At 66.5% G+C, this 17043-nt stretch overlaps 17 pseudogenes; all 17 read right to left on the bottom strand.

The window, feature by feature from the left end:
* Positions 1-196: 196 nt before the first annotated feature.
* Positions 197-315, bottom strand: LOC132358495 (5S ribosomal RNA; annotated as a pseudogene).
* Positions 316-1226: 911 nt separating this feature from the next.
* LOC132358718 (5S ribosomal RNA) lies at positions 1227-1345 on the bottom strand (annotated as a pseudogene).
* Positions 1346-2254: 909 nt separating this feature from the next.
* On the bottom strand, positions 2255-2373 carry LOC132358320 (5S ribosomal RNA; annotated as a pseudogene).
* Positions 2374-3269: 896 nt separating this feature from the next.
* On the bottom strand, positions 3270-3388 carry LOC132358494 (5S ribosomal RNA; annotated as a pseudogene).
* A 911-nt stretch (positions 3389-4299) lies between these two features.
* On the bottom strand, positions 4300-4418 carry LOC132358717 (5S ribosomal RNA; annotated as a pseudogene).
* A 909-nt stretch (positions 4419-5327) lies between these two features.
* LOC132358319 (5S ribosomal RNA) lies at positions 5328-5446 on the bottom strand (annotated as a pseudogene).
* An 896-nt stretch (positions 5447-6342) lies between these two features.
* On the bottom strand, positions 6343-6461 carry LOC132358493 (5S ribosomal RNA; annotated as a pseudogene).
* A 911-nt stretch (positions 6462-7372) lies between these two features.
* LOC132358716 (5S ribosomal RNA) lies at positions 7373-7491 on the bottom strand (annotated as a pseudogene).
* Positions 7492-8400: 909 nt separating this feature from the next.
* On the bottom strand, positions 8401-8519 carry LOC132358317 (5S ribosomal RNA; annotated as a pseudogene).
* An 896-nt stretch (positions 8520-9415) lies between these two features.
* LOC132358491 (5S ribosomal RNA) lies at positions 9416-9534 on the bottom strand (annotated as a pseudogene).
* A 911-nt stretch (positions 9535-10445) lies between these two features.
* Positions 10446-10564, bottom strand: LOC132358715 (5S ribosomal RNA; annotated as a pseudogene).
* A 909-nt stretch (positions 10565-11473) lies between these two features.
* LOC132358316 (5S ribosomal RNA) lies at positions 11474-11592 on the bottom strand (annotated as a pseudogene).
* An 896-nt stretch (positions 11593-12488) lies between these two features.
* LOC132358490 (5S ribosomal RNA) lies at positions 12489-12607 on the bottom strand (annotated as a pseudogene).
* Positions 12608-13518: 911 nt separating this feature from the next.
* On the bottom strand, positions 13519-13637 carry LOC132358714 (5S ribosomal RNA; annotated as a pseudogene).
* A 909-nt stretch (positions 13638-14546) lies between these two features.
* Positions 14547-14665, bottom strand: LOC132358315 (5S ribosomal RNA; annotated as a pseudogene).
* Positions 14666-15561: 896 nt separating this feature from the next.
* LOC132358489 (5S ribosomal RNA) lies at positions 15562-15680 on the bottom strand (annotated as a pseudogene).
* Positions 15681-16591: 911 nt separating this feature from the next.
* On the bottom strand, positions 16592-16710 carry LOC132358713 (5S ribosomal RNA; annotated as a pseudogene).
* Positions 16711-17043: the final 333 nt, after the last annotated feature.

Genomic DNA, 17043 nt, shown 5'->3' with positions numbered 1-17043 from the left:
CCAGCCACCACGGGAGCGGCTGGTTTATGGCTATCTTCCAGGGCCGCCTTCTGGCCGCATTTCCATCCAGACCTGCGGGGAGCGCCCCCTCCAGAGCACGCTGTGTTGGGAGGGCCCTGAGGAGGTGAGGCCTGCAGAGGCGGAGGCGGCATCAGCCGTGGGCGCCTAAAGGAGAATTTATAGTGGGAGGCAAAAAAGCCTACAGCACCTGGTATTCCCATGTGGTCTCCCATCCAAGTACTAAGCAGGCCCGACCCTGCTTAGCTTCCAGGATCAGACGATATCGGGCGCGTTCAGGGTGGTATGGCGGTAGAAGGCTGCGGGGGCCACGGGGTGCCTCTTGAGGCTTAGCTTCCCTGGTGCTGGGGCTTGCCGACAGCCCGGCAGCCAACCCTCTCCGGCACGGCCCAGCCCGCCCACCAAGGCAGGCGACAGGAGGCCTCGGGCACCCGGGATTGGCGGACTCGTGGGAGACCTCGCAGCTCAGGTCAGGCGGGACCCTCCAGGCCCATAGGAGCTTGGCCCTCTGCCCCAGATCCCGCTTGACGCCCACAAGGACGTGGCCCCGGGGGCTTAAGGGCCCGTGGCCCACGGTCCTTTGGGCATTCGCCACCCTGTCTGCCCACACAGTTCTAGGTGAAGCCCGGCCGCGGCCAGGCTGGCCCTCCTGCCCGACGGCAGTTGGCCTGAAGCCACTGGGAGGCACCATTGAGTCGGCAAGACCCCTTAGACCCAGCAAGGCCACCCTTGCCCCTCCGCCAAATGCTGAGCAAAGTTCCCTGCACCCGGTGACCGGCCGGCCCGGAGAACCATTCCCGGCCCACGACCCCACTCCCGCCCCCGGCCGTGGTGAAAGAGTGGAGTGTGGGCTTTTTCCGGAGGGAGCTGTGGAGAGACACACGGGCAGACGGGTGGCTGCGGCGTGGAGGGGCGCTGGTGTGGTCGGCCAGGTGCAGGTCGAGGGCCTCGCGGGCCTCACGATCTTCACCCGGGCCTGCGGCGGTGTCTGGGTCCGGGCCAGCCACCCCGGCAGCGGCTGGCGTGCGGTTGCCTTCCAGGGCCGCCTTCTGGGGGCATGTCCAGCCAGACCGGCGGGGATGGCCCCCTCCGGCGCACGCTGTGTCGGGAGAGGCCTGAGTAGATGAGGCCTGCAGCAGTGCCCGGCGGGGGCAGAGGAAGCCTTGAGTACCGGCCACTACAAGAAAAGGGCAATCGGGGGGCAAAAAATACTACAGCACCTAGTATTCCCAGGTGGTCTCCCATCCAGGTAGTAAACAGACCCGACCCTGCTTAGCTTCGGAAATCAGACGAGATGGGGTGCGTATAGGGTGGTATGGCCATAGAAGGCAGCGGGGCCCACGGGGTGCCTCTTGAGGCTCAGCTTACCTGGTGCTGGCAAATTACCGCCAGTCCGGCGACCAGCCCTCTGCAGCACGGCCCTGCGGCCCGCCCAGGCAGGCGATAGCAGGCTTCGGGGTCCGGGTGTGGTGGAGTCTTGGACGCTCTAGCAGCTCAGTTCTGGCGGGAACATCCAGGCACATAGGCGCATGGCGAACCGCCCCAGATCCCGCTCGACGCTCACAAAGACGTGGCTCTGAAGGCTTAAGGGTCCGTGGTCCACGGTCCCTTGGGCATTCCCCACCCTGTCCACCCACGCAGTGCTAGGTGCAGTCCAGCCGCGGCCGGGCTGGCCCTCCTGCCTGAAGGCAGTTAGCCCAAAGCCACTGGGAGCCACCATTGATGCGGCACGGCCCCTTGGACCCAGCAAGGCCACCCTTGCCCACACGCCACCCGCTGAGCACAGTTCCCAGCGCATGGTGGCCGGCTGGCCCGGAGAACCGGACCGGCCCAGGACCCCGCTCCCGCCCCCGGCCATGGCGAAACAGCGGAGGGTGGGCTTTTTCCGGAGGGAGCTGTGGAGAGACACAGAGGCAGACAGGTGGCTGCGGCGCAGATGGGCGCTGGTTGGGTTGGCCACGGGCAGGTCGAGGGCCTCGCGGGCCTCACGATCTTCACCCGGGCCTGCAGCGGAGTCTGGGTCCGGGCCAGCCACCCCGGGAGAGGCTGGGGTGCGGCTGCCTTCCAGGGCCGCCTTCTGGCGGCATGTCCACCCAGACCGGCTGGGTGGGCCCCCTCTGGCGCACGCTGTGTTGCGAGAGGCCTGAGTAGATGAGGCCTGCAGCAGTGCCCGGCGGGAGCAGCGGAAGCCTTGAGCACCGGCGATGACAAGAAAAGGCAGATCGGGGGGCAAAAAATACTACAGCACCTAGTATTCCCAGGTGGTCTCCCATCCAGGTAGTAAACAGACCCGACCCTGCTTAGCTTCCGAGGTCAGACGAGATGGGGTGCGTTTAGGGTGGTATGGCCGTAGAAGGCAGCGGGGGCCACGGGGTGACTCTTGAGGCTCAGCTTAGCTGGTGCTGGCGAATTACCACCAGTCCGGCGACCAGCCCTCTGCTGCACGGCCCTGCTGCCTGCCCAGGCAGGCGACAGGAGGCCTCGGGGACCCGGAGGTGGCAGAGTCTTGGGCGACCTTGCAGCCCTGTTCGGGCGGGAACCTCCGGACCCGTAGGCGCTTGACGCTCCACCTCAGATCCCGCTCGACGCTCACAAGGACGTGGCCTCAGAGGCTTAAGGGCCAGTGGCCTGCTGTCCCTTGGGCATTACACAACCTGTCCACCCTCGCAGTTCTAGGAGCAGCCCAGCCATGGCCGGGCCGGCCTTCCTGCTCGACGGCAGTTGGCCCAAAGCCACTGGGATCCACCGTTGGGCTGCCACGGCCTCTTAGCCCCAGCAAACTACCCTTTCAGCCACGCCACCCGCCAAGCACAGTTCCGATGCCTGGAGGTCAGCCGACCTGGAGAACCAGTCACGGCCCACGACCCCGCTCCTGCCTCCAGCCGTAGCGAAACGGCAGAGGGTGGGCTTTTTCCGGAGGGAGCTGTATAGAGACACACGGGCAATTAGGTGGCTGCGGCGTGGATGCGCGCTGGTGGGGACGGCCAGTTGTAGGTGGAGGGCTTCGCGTGCCTCACGGCCTTCACCTGGGCGTGCGGCGCAGTCTGGCTGCGGGCCAGCCACCACGGGAGCGGCTGGTTTATGGCTATCTTCCAGGGCCGCCTTCTGGCCGCATTTCCATCCAGACCTGCGGGGAGCGCCCCCTCCAGAGCACGCTGTGTTGGGAGGGCCCTGAGGAGGTGAGGCCTGCAGAGGCGGAGGCGGCATCAGCCGTGGGCGCCTAAAGGAGAATTTATAGTGGGAGGCAAAAAAGCCTACAGCACCTGGTATTCCCATGTGGTCTCCCATCCAAGTACTAAGCAGGCCCGACCCTGCTTAGCTTCCAGGATCAGACGATATCGGGCGCGTTCAGGGTGGTATGGCGGTAGAAGGCTGCGGGGGCCACGGGGTGCCTCTTGAGGCTTAGCTTCCCTGGTGCTGGGGCTTGCCGACAGCCCGGCAGCCAACCCTCTCCGGCACGGCCCAGCCCGCCCACCAAGGCAGGCGACAGGAGGCCTCGGGCACCCGGGATTGGCGGACTCGTGGGAGACCTCGCAGCTCAGGTCAGGCGGGACCCTCCAGGCCCATAGGAGCTTGGCCCTCTGCCCCAGATCCCGCTTGACGCCCACAAGGACGTGGCCCCGGGGGCTTAAGGGCCCGTGGCCCACGGTCCTTTGGGCATTCGCCACCCTGTCTGCCCACACAGTTCTAGGTGAAGCCCGGCCGCGGCCAGGCTGGCCCTCCTGCCCGACGGCAGTTGGCCTGAAGCCACTGGGAGGCACCATTGAGTCGGCAAGACCCCTTAGACCCAGCAAGGCCACCCTTGCCCCTCCGCCAAATGCTGAGCAAAGTTCCCTGCACCCGGTGACCGGCCGGCCCGGAGAACCATTCCCGGCCCACGACCCCACTCCCGCCCCCGGCCGTGGTGAAAGAGTGGAGCGTGGGCTTTTTCCGGAGGGAGCTGTGGAGAGACACACGGGCAGACGGGTGGCTGCGGCGTGGAGGGGCGCTGGTGTGGTCGGCCAGGTGCAGGTCGAGGGCCTCGCGGGCCTCACGATCTTCACCCGGGCCTGCGGCGGTGTCTGGGTCCGGGCCAGCCACCCCGGCAGCGGCTGGCGTGCGGTTGCCTTCCAGGGCCGCCTTCTGGGGGCATGTCCAGCCAGACCGGCGGGGATGGCCCCCTCCGGCGCACGCTGTGTCGGGAGAGGCCTGAGTAGATGAGGCCTGCAGCAGTGCCCGGCGGGGGCAGAGGAAGCCTTGAGTACCGGCCACTACAAGAAAAGGGCAATCGGGGGGCAAAAAATACTACAGCACCTAGTATTCCCAGGTGGTCTCCCATCCAGGTAGTAAACAGACCCGACCCTGCTTAGCTTCGGAAATCAGACGAGATGGGGTGCGTATAGGGTGGTATGGCCATAGAAGGCAGCGGGGCCCACGGGGTGCCTCTTGAGGCTCAGCTTACCTGGTGCTGGCAAATTACCGCCAGTCCGGCGACCAGCCCTCTGCAGCACGGCCCTGCGGCCCGCCCAGGCAGGCGATAGCAGGCTTCGGGGTCCGGGTGTGGTGGAGTCTTGGACGCTCTAGCAGCTCAGTTCTGGCGGGAACATCCAGGCACATAGGCGCATGGCGAACCGCCCCAGATCCCGCTCGACGCTCACAAAGACGTGGCTCTGAAGGCTTAAGGGTCCGTGGTCCACGGTCCCTTGGGCATTCCCCACCCTGTCCACCCACGCAGTGCTAGGTGCAGTCCAGCCGCGGCCGGGCTGGCCCTCCTGCCTGAAGGCAGTTAGCCCAAAGCCACTGGGAGCCACCATTGATGCGGCACGGCCCCTTGGACCCAGCAAGGCCACCCTTGCCCACACGCCACCCGCTGAGCACAGTTCCCAGCGCATGGTGGCCGGCTGGCCCGGAGAACCGGACCGGCCCAGGACCCCGCTCCCGCCCCCGGCCATGGCGAAACAGCGGAGGGTGGGCTTTTTCCGGAGGGAGCTGTGGAGAGACACAGAGGCAGACAGGTGGCTGCGGCGCAGATGGGCGCTGGTTGGGTTGGCCACGGGCAGGTCGAGGGCCTCGCGGGCCTCACGATCTTCACCCGGGCCTGCAGCGGAGTCTGGGTCCGGGCCAGCCACCCCGGGAGAGGCTGGGGTGCGGCTGCCTTCCAGGGCCGCCTTCTGGCGGCATGTCCACCCAGACCGGCTGGGTGGGCCCCCTCTGGCGCACGCTGTGTTGCGAGAGGCCTGAGTAGATGAGGCCTGCAGCAGTGCCCGGCGGGAGCAGCGGAAGCCTTGAGCACCGGCGATGACAAGAAAAGGCAGATCGGGGGGCAAAAAATACTACAGCACCTAGTATTCCCAGGTGGTCTCCCATCCAGGTAGTAAACAGACCCGACCCTGCTTAGCTTCCGAGGTCAGACGAGATGGGGTGCGTTTAGGGTGGTATGGCCGTAGAAGGCAGCGGGGGCCACGGGGTGACTCTTGAGGCTCAGCTTAGCTGGTGCTGGCGAATTACCACCAGTCCGGCGACCAGCCCTCTGCTGCACGGCCCTGCTGCCTGCCCAGGCAGGCGACAGGAGGCCTCGGGGACCCGGAGGTGGCAGAGTCTTGGGCGACCTTGCAGCCCTGTTCGGGCGGGAACCTCCGGACCCGTAGGCGCTTGACGCTCCACCTCAGATCCCGCTCGACGCTCACAAGGACGTGGCCTCAGAGGCTTAAGGGCCAGTGGCCTGCTGTCCCTTGGGCATTACACAACCTGTCCACCCTCGCAGTTCTAGGAGCAGCCCAGCCATGGCCGGGCCGGCCTTCCTGCTCGACGGCAGTTGGCCCAAAGCCACTGGGATCCACCGTTGGGCTGCCACGGCCTCTTAGCCCCAGCAAACTACCCTTTCAGCCACGCCACCCGCCAAGCACAGTTCCGATGCCTGGAGGTCAGCCGACCTGGAGAACCAGTCACGGCCCACGACCCCGCTCCTGCCTCCAGCCGTAGCGAAACGGCAGAGGGTGGGCTTTTTCCGGAGGGAGCTGTATAGAGACACACGGGCAATTAGGTGGCTGCGGCGTGGATGCGCGCTGGTGGGGACGGCCAGTTGTAGGTCGAGGGCTTCGCGTGCCTCACGGCCTTCACCTGGGCGTGCGGCGCAGTCTGGCTGCGGGCCAGCCACCACGGGAGCGGCTGGTTTATGGCTATCTTCCAGGGCCGCCTTCTGGCCGCATTTCCATCCAGACCTGCGGGGAGCGCCCCCTCCAGAGCACGCTGTGTTGGGAGGGCCCTGAGGAGGTGAGGCCTGCAGAGGCGGAGGCGGCATCAGCCGTGGGCGCCTAAAGGAGAATTTATAGTGGGAGGCAAAAAAGCCTACAGCACCTGGTATTCCCATGTGGTCTCCCATCCAAGTACTAAGCAGGCCCGACCCTGCTTAGCTTCCAGGATCAGACGATATCGGGCGCGTTCAGGGTGGTATGGCGGTAGAAGGCTGCGGGGGCCACGGGGTGCCTCTTGAGGCTTAGCTTCCCTGGTGCTGGGGCTTGCCGACAGCCCGGCAGCCAACCCTCTCCGGCACGGCCCAGCCCGCCCACCAAGGCAGGCAACAGGAGGCCTCGGGCACCCGGGATTGGCGGACTCGTGGGAGACCTCGCAGCTCAGGTCAGGCGGGACCCTCCAGGCCCATAGGAGCTTGGCCCTCTGCCCCAGATCCCGCTTGACGCCCACAAGGACGTGGCCCCGGGGGCTTAAGGGCCCGTGGCCCACGGTCCTTTGGGCATTCGCCACCCTGTCTGCCCACACAGTTCTAGGTGAAGCCCGGCCGCGGCCAGGCTGGCCCTCCTGCCCGACGGCAGTTGGCCTGAAGCCACTGGGAGGCACCATTGAGTCGGCAAGACCCCTTAGACCCAGCAAGGCCACCCTTGCCCCTCCGCCAAATGCTGAGCAAAGTTCCCTGCACCCGGTGACCGGCCGGCCCGGAGAACCATTCCCGGCCCACGACCCCACTCCCGCCCCCGGCCGTGGTGAAAGAGTGGAGTGTGGGCTTTTTCCGGAGGGAGCTGTGGAGAGACACACGGGCAGACGGGTGGCTGCGGCGTGGAGGGGCGCTGGTGTGGTCGGCCAGGTGCAGGTCGAGGGCCTCGCGGGCCTCACGATCTTCACCCGGGCCTGCGGCGGTGTCTGGGTCCGGGCCAGCCACCCCGGCAGCGGCTGGCGTGCGGTTGCCTTCCAGGGCCGCCTTCTGGGGGCATGTCCAGCCAGACCGGCGGGGATGGCCCCCTCCGGCGCACGCTGTGTCGGGAGAGGCCTGAGTAGATGAGGCCTGCAGCAGTGCCCGGCGGGGGCAGAGGAAGCCTTGAGTACCGGCCACTACAAGAAAAGGGCAATCGGGGGGCAAAAAATACTACAGCACCTAGTATTCCCAGGTGGTCTCCCATCCAGGTAGTAAACAGACCCGACCCTGCTTAGCTTCGGAAATCAGACGAGATGGGGTGCGTATAGGGTGGTATGGCCATAGAAGGCAGCGGGGCCCACGGGGTGCCTCTTGAGGCTCAGCTTACCTGGTGCTGGCAAATTACCGCCAGTCCGGCGACCAGCCCTCTGCAGCACGGCCCTGCGGCCCGCCCAGGCAGGCGATAGCAGGCTTCGGGGTCCGGGTGTGGTGGAGTCTTGGACGCTCTAGCAGCTCAGTTCTGGCGGGAACATCCAGGCACATAGGCGCATGGCGAACCGCCCCAGATCCCGCTCGACGCTCACAAAGACGTGGCTCTGAAGGCTTAAGGGTCCGTGGTCCACGGTCCCTTGGGCATTCCCCACCCTGTCCACCCACGCAGTGCTAGGTGCAGTCCAGCCGCGGCCGGGCTGGCCCTCCTGCCTGAAGGCAGTTAGCCCAAAGCCACTGGGAGCCACCATTGATGCGGCACGGCCCCTTGGACCCAGCAAGGCCACCCTTGCCCACACGCCACCCGCTGAGCACAGTTCCCAGCGCATGGTGGCCGGCTGGCCCGGAGAACCGGACCGGCCCAGGACCCCGCTCCCGCCCCCGGCCATGGCGAAACAGCGGAGGGTGGGCTTTTTCCGGAGGGAGCTGTGGAGAGACACAGAGGCAGACAGGTGGCTGCGGCGCAGATGGGCGCTGGTTGGGTTGGCCACGGGCAGGTCGAGGGCCTCGCGGGCCTCACGATCTTCACCCGGGCCTGCAGCGGAGTCTGGGTCCGGGCCAGCCACCCCGGGAGAGGCTGGGGTGCGGCTGCCTTCCAGGGCCGCCTTCTGGCGGCATGTCCACCCAGACCGGCTGGGTGGGCCCCCTCTGGCGCACGCTGTGTTGCGAGAGGCCTGAGTAGATGAGGCCTGCAGCAGTGCCCGGCGGGAGCAGCGGAAGCCTTGAGCACCGGCGATGACAAGAAAAGGCAGATCGGGGGGCAAAAAATACTACAGCACCTAGTATTCCCAGGTGGTCTCCCATCCAGGTAGTAAACAGACCCGACCCTGCTTAGCTTCCGAGGTCAGACGAGATGGGGTGCGTTTAGGGTGGTATGGCCGTAGAAGGCAGCGGGGGCCACGGGGTGACTCTTGAGGCTCAGCTTAGCTGGTGCTGGCGAATTACCACCAGTCCGGCGACCAGCCCTCTGCTGCACGGCCCTGCTGCCTGCCCAGGCAGGCGACAGGAGGCCTCGGGGACCCGGAGGTGGCAGAGTCTTGGGCGACCTTGCAGCCCTGTTCGGGCGGGAACCTCCGGACCCGTAGGCGCTTGACGCTCCACCTCAGATCCCGCTCGACGCTCACAAGGACGTGGCCTCAGAGGCTTAAGGGCCAGTGGCCTGCTGTCCCTTGGGCATTACACAACCTGTCCACCCTCGCAGTTCTAGGAGCAGCCCAGCCATGGCCGGGCCGGCCTTCCTGCTCGACGGCAGTTGGCCCAAAGCCACTGGGATCCACCGTTGGGCTGCCACGGCCTCTTAGCCCCAGCAAACTACCCTTTCAGCCACGCCACCCGCCAAGCACAGTTCCGATGCCTGGAGGTCAGCCGACCTGGAGAACCAGTCACGGCCCACGACCCCGCTCCTGCCTCCAGCCGTAGCGAAACGGCAGAGGGTGGGCTTTTTCCGGAGGGAGCTGTATAGAGACACACGGGCAATTAGGTGGCTGCGGCGTGGATGCGCGCTGGTGGGGACGGCCAGTTGTAGGTGGAGGGCTTCGCGTGCCTCACGGCCTTCACCTGGGCGTGCGGCGCAGTCTGGCTGCGGGCCAGCCACCACGGGAGCGGCTGGTTTATGGCTATCTTCCAGGGCCGCCTTCTGGCCGCATTTCCATCCAGACCTGCGGGGAGCGCCCCCTCCAGAGCACGCTGTGTTGGGAGGGCCCTGAGGAGGTGAGGCCTGCAGAGGCGGAGGCGGCATCAGCCGTGGGCGCCTAAAGGAGAATTTATAGTGGGAGGCAAAAAAGCCTACAGCACCTGGTATTCCCATGTGGTCTCCCATCCAAGTACTAAGCAGGCCCGACCCTGCTTAGCTTCCAGGATCAGACGATATCGGGCGCGTTCAGGGTGGTATGGCGGTAGAAGGCTGCGGGGGCCACGGGGTGCCTCTTGAGGCTTAGCTTCCCTGGTGCTGGGGCTTGCCGACAGCCCGGCAGCCAACCCTCTCCGGCACGGCCCAGCCCGCCCACCAAGGCAGGCGACAGGAGGCCTCGGGCACCCGGGATTGGCGGACTCGTGGGAGACCTCGCAGCTCAGGTCAGGCGGGACCCTCCAGGCCCATAGGAGCTTGGCCCTCTGCCCCAGATCCCGCTTGACGCCCACAAGGACGTGGCCCCGGGGGCTTAAGGGCCCGTGGCCCACGGTCCTTTGGGCATTCGCCACCCTGTCTGCCCACACAGTTCTAGGTGAAGCCCGGCCGCGGCCAGGCTGGCCCTCCTGCCCGACGGCAGTTGGCCTGAAGCCACTGGGAGGCACCATTGAGTCGGCAAGACCCCTTAGACCCAGCAAGGCCACCCTTGCCCCTCCGCCAAATGCTGAGCAAAGTTCCCTGCACCCGGTGACCGGCCGGCCCGGAGAACCATTCCCGGCCCACGACCCCACTCCCGCCCCCGGCCGTGGTGAAAGAGTGGAGTGTGGGCTTTTTCCGGAGGGAGCTGTGGAGAGACACACGGGCAGATGGGTGGCTGCGGCGTGGAGGGGCGCTGGTGTGGTCGGCCAGGTGCAGGTCGAGGGCCTCGCGGGCCTCACGATCTTCACCCGGGCCTGCGGCGGTGTCTGGGTCCGGGCCAGCCACCCCGGCAGCGGCTGGCGTGCGGTTGCCTTCCAGGGCCGCCTTCTGGGGGCATGTCCAGCCAGACCGGCGGGGATGGCCCCCTCCGGCGCACGCTGTGTCGGGAGAGGCCTGAGTAGATGAGGCCTGCAGCAGTGCCCGGCGGGGGCAGAGGAAGCCTTGAGTACCGGCCACTACAAGAAAAGGGCAATCGGGGGGCAAAAAATACTACAGCACCTAGTATTCCCAGGTGGTCTCCCATCCAGGTAGTAAACAGACCCGACCCTGCTTAGCTTCGGAAATCAGACGAGATGGGGTGCGTATAGGGTGGTATGGCCATAGAAGGCAGCGGGGCCCACGGGGTGCCTCTTGAGGCTCAGCTTACCTGGTGCTGGCAAATTACCGCCAGTCCGGCGACCAGCCCTCTGCAGCACGGCCCTGCGGCCCGCCCAGGCAGGCGATAGCAGGCTTCGGGGTCCGGGTGTGGTGGAGTCTTGGACGCTCTAGCAGCTCAGTTCTGGCGGGAACATCCAGGCACATAGGCGCATGGCGAACCGCCCCAGATCCCGCTCGACGCTCACAAAGACGTGGCTCTGAAGGCTTAAGGGTCCGTGGTCCACGGTCCCTTGGGCATTCCCCACCCTGTCCACCCACGCAGTGCTAGGTGCAGTCCAGCCGCGGCCGGGCTGGCCCTCCTGCCTGAAGGCAGTTAGCCCAAAGCCACTGGGAGCCACCATTGATGCGGCACGGCCCCTTGGACCCAGCAAGGCCACCCTTGCCCACACGCCACCCGCTGAGCACAGTTCCCAGCGCATGGTGGCCGGCTGGCCCGGAGAACCGGACCGGCCCAGGACCCCGCTCCCGCCCCCGGCCATGGCGAAACAGCGGAGGGTGGGCTTTTTCCGGAGGGAGCTGTGGAGAGACACAGAGGCAGACAGGTGGCTGCGGCGCAGATGGGCGCTGGTTGGGTTGGCCACGGGCAGGTCGAGGGCCTCGCGGGCCTCACGATCTTCACCCGGGCCTGCAGCGGAGTCTGGGTCCGGGCCAGCCACCCCGGGAGAGGCTGGGGTGCGGCTGCCTTCCAGGGCCGCCTTCTGGCGGCATGTCCACCCAGACCGGCTGGGTGGGCCCCCTCTGGCGCACGCTGTGTTGCGAGAGGCCTGAGTAGATGAGGCCTGCAGCAGTGCCCGGCGGGAGCAGCGGAAGCCTTGAGCACCGGCGATGACAAGAAAAGGCAGATCGGGGGGCAAAAAATACTACAGCACCTAGTATTCCCAGGTGGTCTCCCATCCAGGTAGTAAACAGACCCGACCCTGCTTAGCTTCCGAGGTCAGACGAGATGGGGTGCGTTTAGGGTGGTATGGCCGTAGAAGGCAGCGGGGGCCACGGGGTGACTCTTGAGGCTCAGCTTAGCTGGTGCTGGCGAATTACCACCAGTCCGGCGACCAGCCCTCTGCTGCACGGCCCTGCTGCCTGCCCAGGCAGGCGACAGGAGGCCTCGGGGACCCGGAGGTGGCAGAGTCTTGGGCGACCTTGCAGCCCTGTTCGGGCGGGAACCTCCGGACCCGTAGGCGCTTGACGCTCCACCTCAGATCCCGCTCGACGCTCACAAGGACGTGGCCTCAGAGGCTTAAGGGCCAGTGGCCTGCTGTCCCTTGGGCATTACACAACCTGTCCACCCTCGCAGTTCTAGGAGCAGCCCAGCCATGGCCGGGCCGGCCTTCCTGCTCGACGGCAGTTGGCCCAAAGCCACTGGGATCCACCGTTGGGCTGCCACGGCCTCTTAGCCCCAGCAAACTACCCTTTCAGCCACGCCACCCGCCAAGCACAGTTCCGATGCCTGGAGGTCAGCCGACCTGGAGAACCAGTCACGGCCCACGACCCCGCTCCTGCCTCCAGCCGTAGCGAAACGGCAGAGGGTGGGCTTTTTCCGGAGGGAGCTGTATAGAGACACACGGGCAATTAGGTGGCTGCGGCGTGGATGCGCGCTGGTGGGGACGGCCAGTTGTAGGTCGAGGGCTTCGCGTGCCTCACGGCCTTCACCTGGGCGTGCGGCGCAGTCTGGCTGCGGGCCAGCCACCACGGGAGCGGCTGGTTTATGGCTATCTTCCAGGGCCGCCTTCTGGCCGCATTTCCATCCAGACCTGCGGGGAGCGCCCCCTCCAGAGCACGCTGTGTTGGGAGGGCCCTGAGGAGGTGAGGCCTGCAGAGGCGGAGGCGGCATCAGCCGTGGGCGCCTAAAGGAGAATTTATAGTGGGAGGCAAAAAAGCCTACAGCACCTGGTATTCCCATGTGGTCTCCCATCCAAGTACTAAGCAGGCCCGACCCTGCTTAGCTTCCAGGATCAGACGATATCGGGCGCGTTCAGGGTGGTATGGCGGTAGAAGGCTGCGGGGGCCACGGGGTGCCTCTTGAGGCTTAGCTTCCCTGGTGCTGGGGCTTGCCGACAGCCCGGCAGCCAACCCTCTCCGGCACGGCCCAGCCCGCCCACCAAGGCAGGCGACAGGAGGCCTCGGGCACCCGGGATTGGCGGACTCGTGGGAGACCTCGCAGCTCAGGTCAGGCGGGACCCTCCAGGCCCATAGGAGCTTGGCCCTCTGCCCCAGATCCCGCTTGACGCCCACAAGGACGTGGCCCCGGGGGCTTAAGGGCCCGTGGCCCACGGTCCTTTGGGCATTCGCCACCCTGTCTGCCCACACAGTTCTAGGTGAAGCCCGGCCGCGGCCAGGCTGGCCCTCCTGCCCGACGGCAGTTGGCCTGAAGCCACTGGGAGGCACCATTGAGTCGGCAAGACCCCTTAGACCCAGCAAGGCCACCCTTGCCCCTCCGCCAAATGCTGAGCAAAGTTCCCTGCACCCGGTGACCGGCCGGCCCGGAGAACCATTCCCGGCCCACGACCCCACTCCCGCCCCCGGCCGTGGTGAAAGAGTGGAGTGTGGGCTTTTTCCGGAGGGAGCTGTGGAGAGACACACGGGCAGACGGGTGGCTGCGGCGTGGAGGGGCGCTGGTGTGGTCGGCCAGGTGCAGGTCGAGGGCCTCGCGGGCCTCACGATCTTCACCCGGGCCTGCGGCGGTGTCTGGGTCCGGGCCAGCCACCCCGGCAGCGGCTGGCGTGCGGTTGCCTTCCAGGGCCGCCTTCTGGGGGCATGTCCAGCCAGACCGGCGGGGATGGCCCCCTCCGGCGCACGCTGTGTCGGGAGAGGCCTGAGTAGATGAGGCCTGCAGCAGTGCCCGGCGGGGGCAGAGGAAGCCTTGAGTACCGGCCACTACAAGAAAAGGGCAATCGGGGGGCAAAAAATACTACAGCACCTAGTATTCCCAGGTGGTCTCCCATCCAGGTAGTAAACAGACCCGACCCTGCTTAGCTTCGGAAATCAGACGAGATGGGGTGCGTATAGGGTGGTATGGCCATAGAAGGCAGCGGGGCCCACGGGGTGCCTCTTGAGGCTCAGCTTACCTGGTGCTGGCAAATTACCGCCAGTCCGGCGACCAGCCCTCTGCAGCACGGCCCTGCGGCCCGCCCAGGCAGGCGATAGCAGGCTTCGGGGTCCGGGTGTGGTGGAGTCTTGGACGCTCTAGCAGCTCAGTTCTGGCGGGAACATCCAGGCACATAGGCGCATGGCGAACCGCCCCAGATCCCGCTCGACGCTCACAAAGACGTGGCTCTGAAGGCTTAAGGGTCCGTGGTCCACGGTCCCTTGGGCATTCCCCACCCTGTCCACCCACGCAGTGCTAGGTGCAGTCCAGCCGCGGCCGGGCTGGCCCTCCTGCCTGAAGGCAGTTAGCCCAAAGCCACTGGGAGCCACCATTGATGCGGCACGGCCCCTTGGACCCAGCAAGGCCACCCTTGCCCACACGCCACCCGCTGAGCACAGTTCCCAGCGCATGGTGGCCGGCTGGCCCGGAGAACCGGACCGGCCCAGGACCCCGCTCCCGCCCCCGGCCATGGCGAAACAGCGGAGGGTGGGCTTTTTCCGGAGGGAGCTGTGGAGAGACACAGAGGCAGACAGGTGGCTGCGGCGCAGATGGGCGCTGGTTGGGTTGGCCACGGGCAGGTCGAGGGCCTCGCGGGCCTCACGATCTTCACCCGGGCCTGCAGCGGAGTCTGGGTCCGGGCCAGCCACCCCGGGAGAGGCTGGGGTGCGGCTGCCTTCCAGGGCCGCCTTCTGGCGGCATGTCCACCCAGACCGGCTGGGTGGGCCCCCTCTGGCGCACGCTGTGTTGCGAGAGGCCTGAGTAGATGAGGCCTGCAGCAGTGCCCGGCGGGAGCAGCGGAAGCCTTGAGCACCGGCGATGACAAGAAAAGGCAGATCGGGGGGCAAAAAATACTACAGCACCTAGTATTCCCAGGTGGTCTCCCATCCAGGTAGTAAACAGACCCGACCCTGCTTAGCTTCCGAGGTCAGACGAGATGGGGTGCGTTTAGGGTGGTATGGCCGTAGAAGGCAGCGGGGGCCACGGGGTGACTCTTGAGGCTCAGCTTAGCTGGTGCTGGCGAATTACCACCAGTCCGGCGACCAGCCCTCTGCTGCACGGCCCTGCTGCCTGCCCAGGCAGGCGACAGGAGGCCTCGGGGACCCGGAGGTGGCAGAGTCTTGGGCGACCTTGCAGCCCTGTTCGGGCGGGAACCTCCGGACCCGTAGGCGCTTGACGCTCCACCTCAGATCCCGCTCGACGCTCACAAGGACGTGGCCTCAGAGGCTTAAGGGCCAGTGGCCTGCTGTCCCTTGGGCATTACACAACCTGTCCACCCTCGCAGTTCTAGGAGCAGCCCAGCCATGGCCGGGCCGGCCTTCCTGCTCGACGGCAGTTGGCCCAAAGCCACTGGGATCCACCGTTGGGCTGCCACGGCCTCTTAGCCCCAGCAAACTACCCTTTCAGCCACGCCACCCGCCAAGCACAGTTCCGATGCCTGGAGGTCAGCCGACCTGGAGAACCAGTCACGGCCCACGACCCCGCTCCTGCCTCCAGCCGTAGCGAAACGGCAGAGGGTGGGCTTTTTCCGGAGGGAGCTGTATAGAGACACACGGGCAATTAGGTGGCTGCGGCGTGGATGCGCGCTGGTGGGGACGGCCAGTTGTAGGTCGAGGGCTTCGCGTGCCTCACGGCCTTCACCTGGGCGTGCGGCGCAGTCTGGCTGCGGGCCAGCCACCACGGGAGCGGCTGGTTTATGGCTATCTTCCAGGGCCGCCTTCTGGCCGCATTTCCATCCAGACCTGCGGGGAGCGCCCCCTCCAGAGCACGCTGTGTTGGGAGGGCCCTGAGGAGGTGAGGCCTGCAGAGGCGGAGGCGGCATCAGCCGTGGGCGCCTAAAGGAGAATTTATAGTGGGAGGCAAAAAAGCCTACAGCACCTGGTATTCCCATGTGGTCTCCCATCCAAGTACTAAGCAGGCCCGACCCTGCTTAGCTTCCAGGATCAGACGATATCGGGCGCGTTCAGGGTGGTATGGCGGTAGAAGGCTGCGGGGGCCACGGGGTGCCTCTTGAGGCTTAGCTTCCCTGGTGCTGGGGCTTGCCGACAGCCCGGCAGCCAACCCTCTCCGGCACGGCCCAGCCCGCCCACCAAGGCAGGCGACAGGAGGCCTCGGGCACCCGGGATTGGCGGACTCGTGGGAGACCTCGCAGCTCAGGTCAGGCGGGACCCTCCAGGCCCATAGGAGCTTGGCCCTCTGCCCCAGATCCCGCTTGACGCCCACAAGGACGTGGCCCCGGGGGCTTAAGGGCCCGTGGCCCACGGTCCTTTGGGCATTCGCCACCCTGTCTGCCCACACAGTTCTAGGTGAAGCCCGGCCGCGGCCAGGCTGGCCCTCCTGCCCGACGGCAGTTGGCCTGAAGCCACTGGGAGGCACCATTGAGTCGGCAAGACCCCTTAGACCCAGCAAGGCCACCCTTGCCCCTCCGCCAAATGCTGAGCAAAGTTCCCTGCACCCGGTGACCGGCCGGCCCGGAGAACCATTCCCGGCCCACGACCCCACTCCCGCCCCCGGCCGTGGTGAAAGAGTGGAGTGTGGGCTTTTTCCGGAGGGAGCTGTGGAGAGACACACGGGCAGACGGGTGGCTGCGGCGTGGAGGGGCGCTGGTGTGGTCGGCCAGGTGCAGGTCGAGGGCCTCGCGGGCCTCACGATCTTCACCCGGGCCTGCGGCGGTGTCTGGGTCCGGGCCAGCCACCCCGGCAGCGGCTGGCGTGCGGTTGCCTTCCAGGGCCGCCTTCTGGGGGCATGTCCAGCCAGACCGGCGGGGATGGCCCCCTCCGGCGCACGCTGTGTCGGGAGAGGCCTGAGTAGATGAGGCCTGCAGCAGTGCCCGGCGGGGGCAGAGGAAGCCTTGAGTACCGGCCACTACAAGAAAAGGGCAATCGGGGGGCAAAAAATACTACAGCACCTAGTATTCCCAGGTGGTCTCCCATCCAGGTAGTAAACAGACCCGACCCTGCTTAGCTTCGGAAATCAGACGAGATGGGGTGCGTATAGGGTGGTATGGCCATAGAAGGCAGCGGGGCCCACGGGGTGCCTCTTGAGGCTCAGCTTACCTGGTGCTGGCAAATTACCGCCAGTCCGGCGACCAGCCCTCTGCAGCACGGCCCTGCGGCCCGCCCAGGCAGGCGATAGCAGGCTTCGGGGTCCGGGTGTGGTGGAGTCTTGGACGCTCTAGCAGCTCAGTTCTGGCGGGAACATCCAGGCACATAGGCGCATGGCGAACCGCCCCAGATCCCGCTCGACGCTCACAAAGACGTGGCTCTGAAGGCTTAAGGGTCCGTGGTCCACGGTCCCTTGGGCATTCCCCACCCTGTCCACCCACGCAGTGCTAGGTGCAGTCCAGCC

This window comes from Balaenoptera ricei, unplaced genomic scaffold, assembly GCF_028023285.1.
Source record: "Balaenoptera ricei isolate mBalRic1 unplaced genomic scaffold, mBalRic1.hap2 scaffold_149, whole genome shotgun sequence".
Taxonomy (NCBI): Eukaryota; Metazoa; Chordata; class Mammalia; order Artiodactyla; family Balaenopteridae; genus Balaenoptera; species Balaenoptera ricei.
Note: the sequence above shows the minus strand (reverse complement) of the source record. Positions and strands in the feature narration are given on the sequence as shown.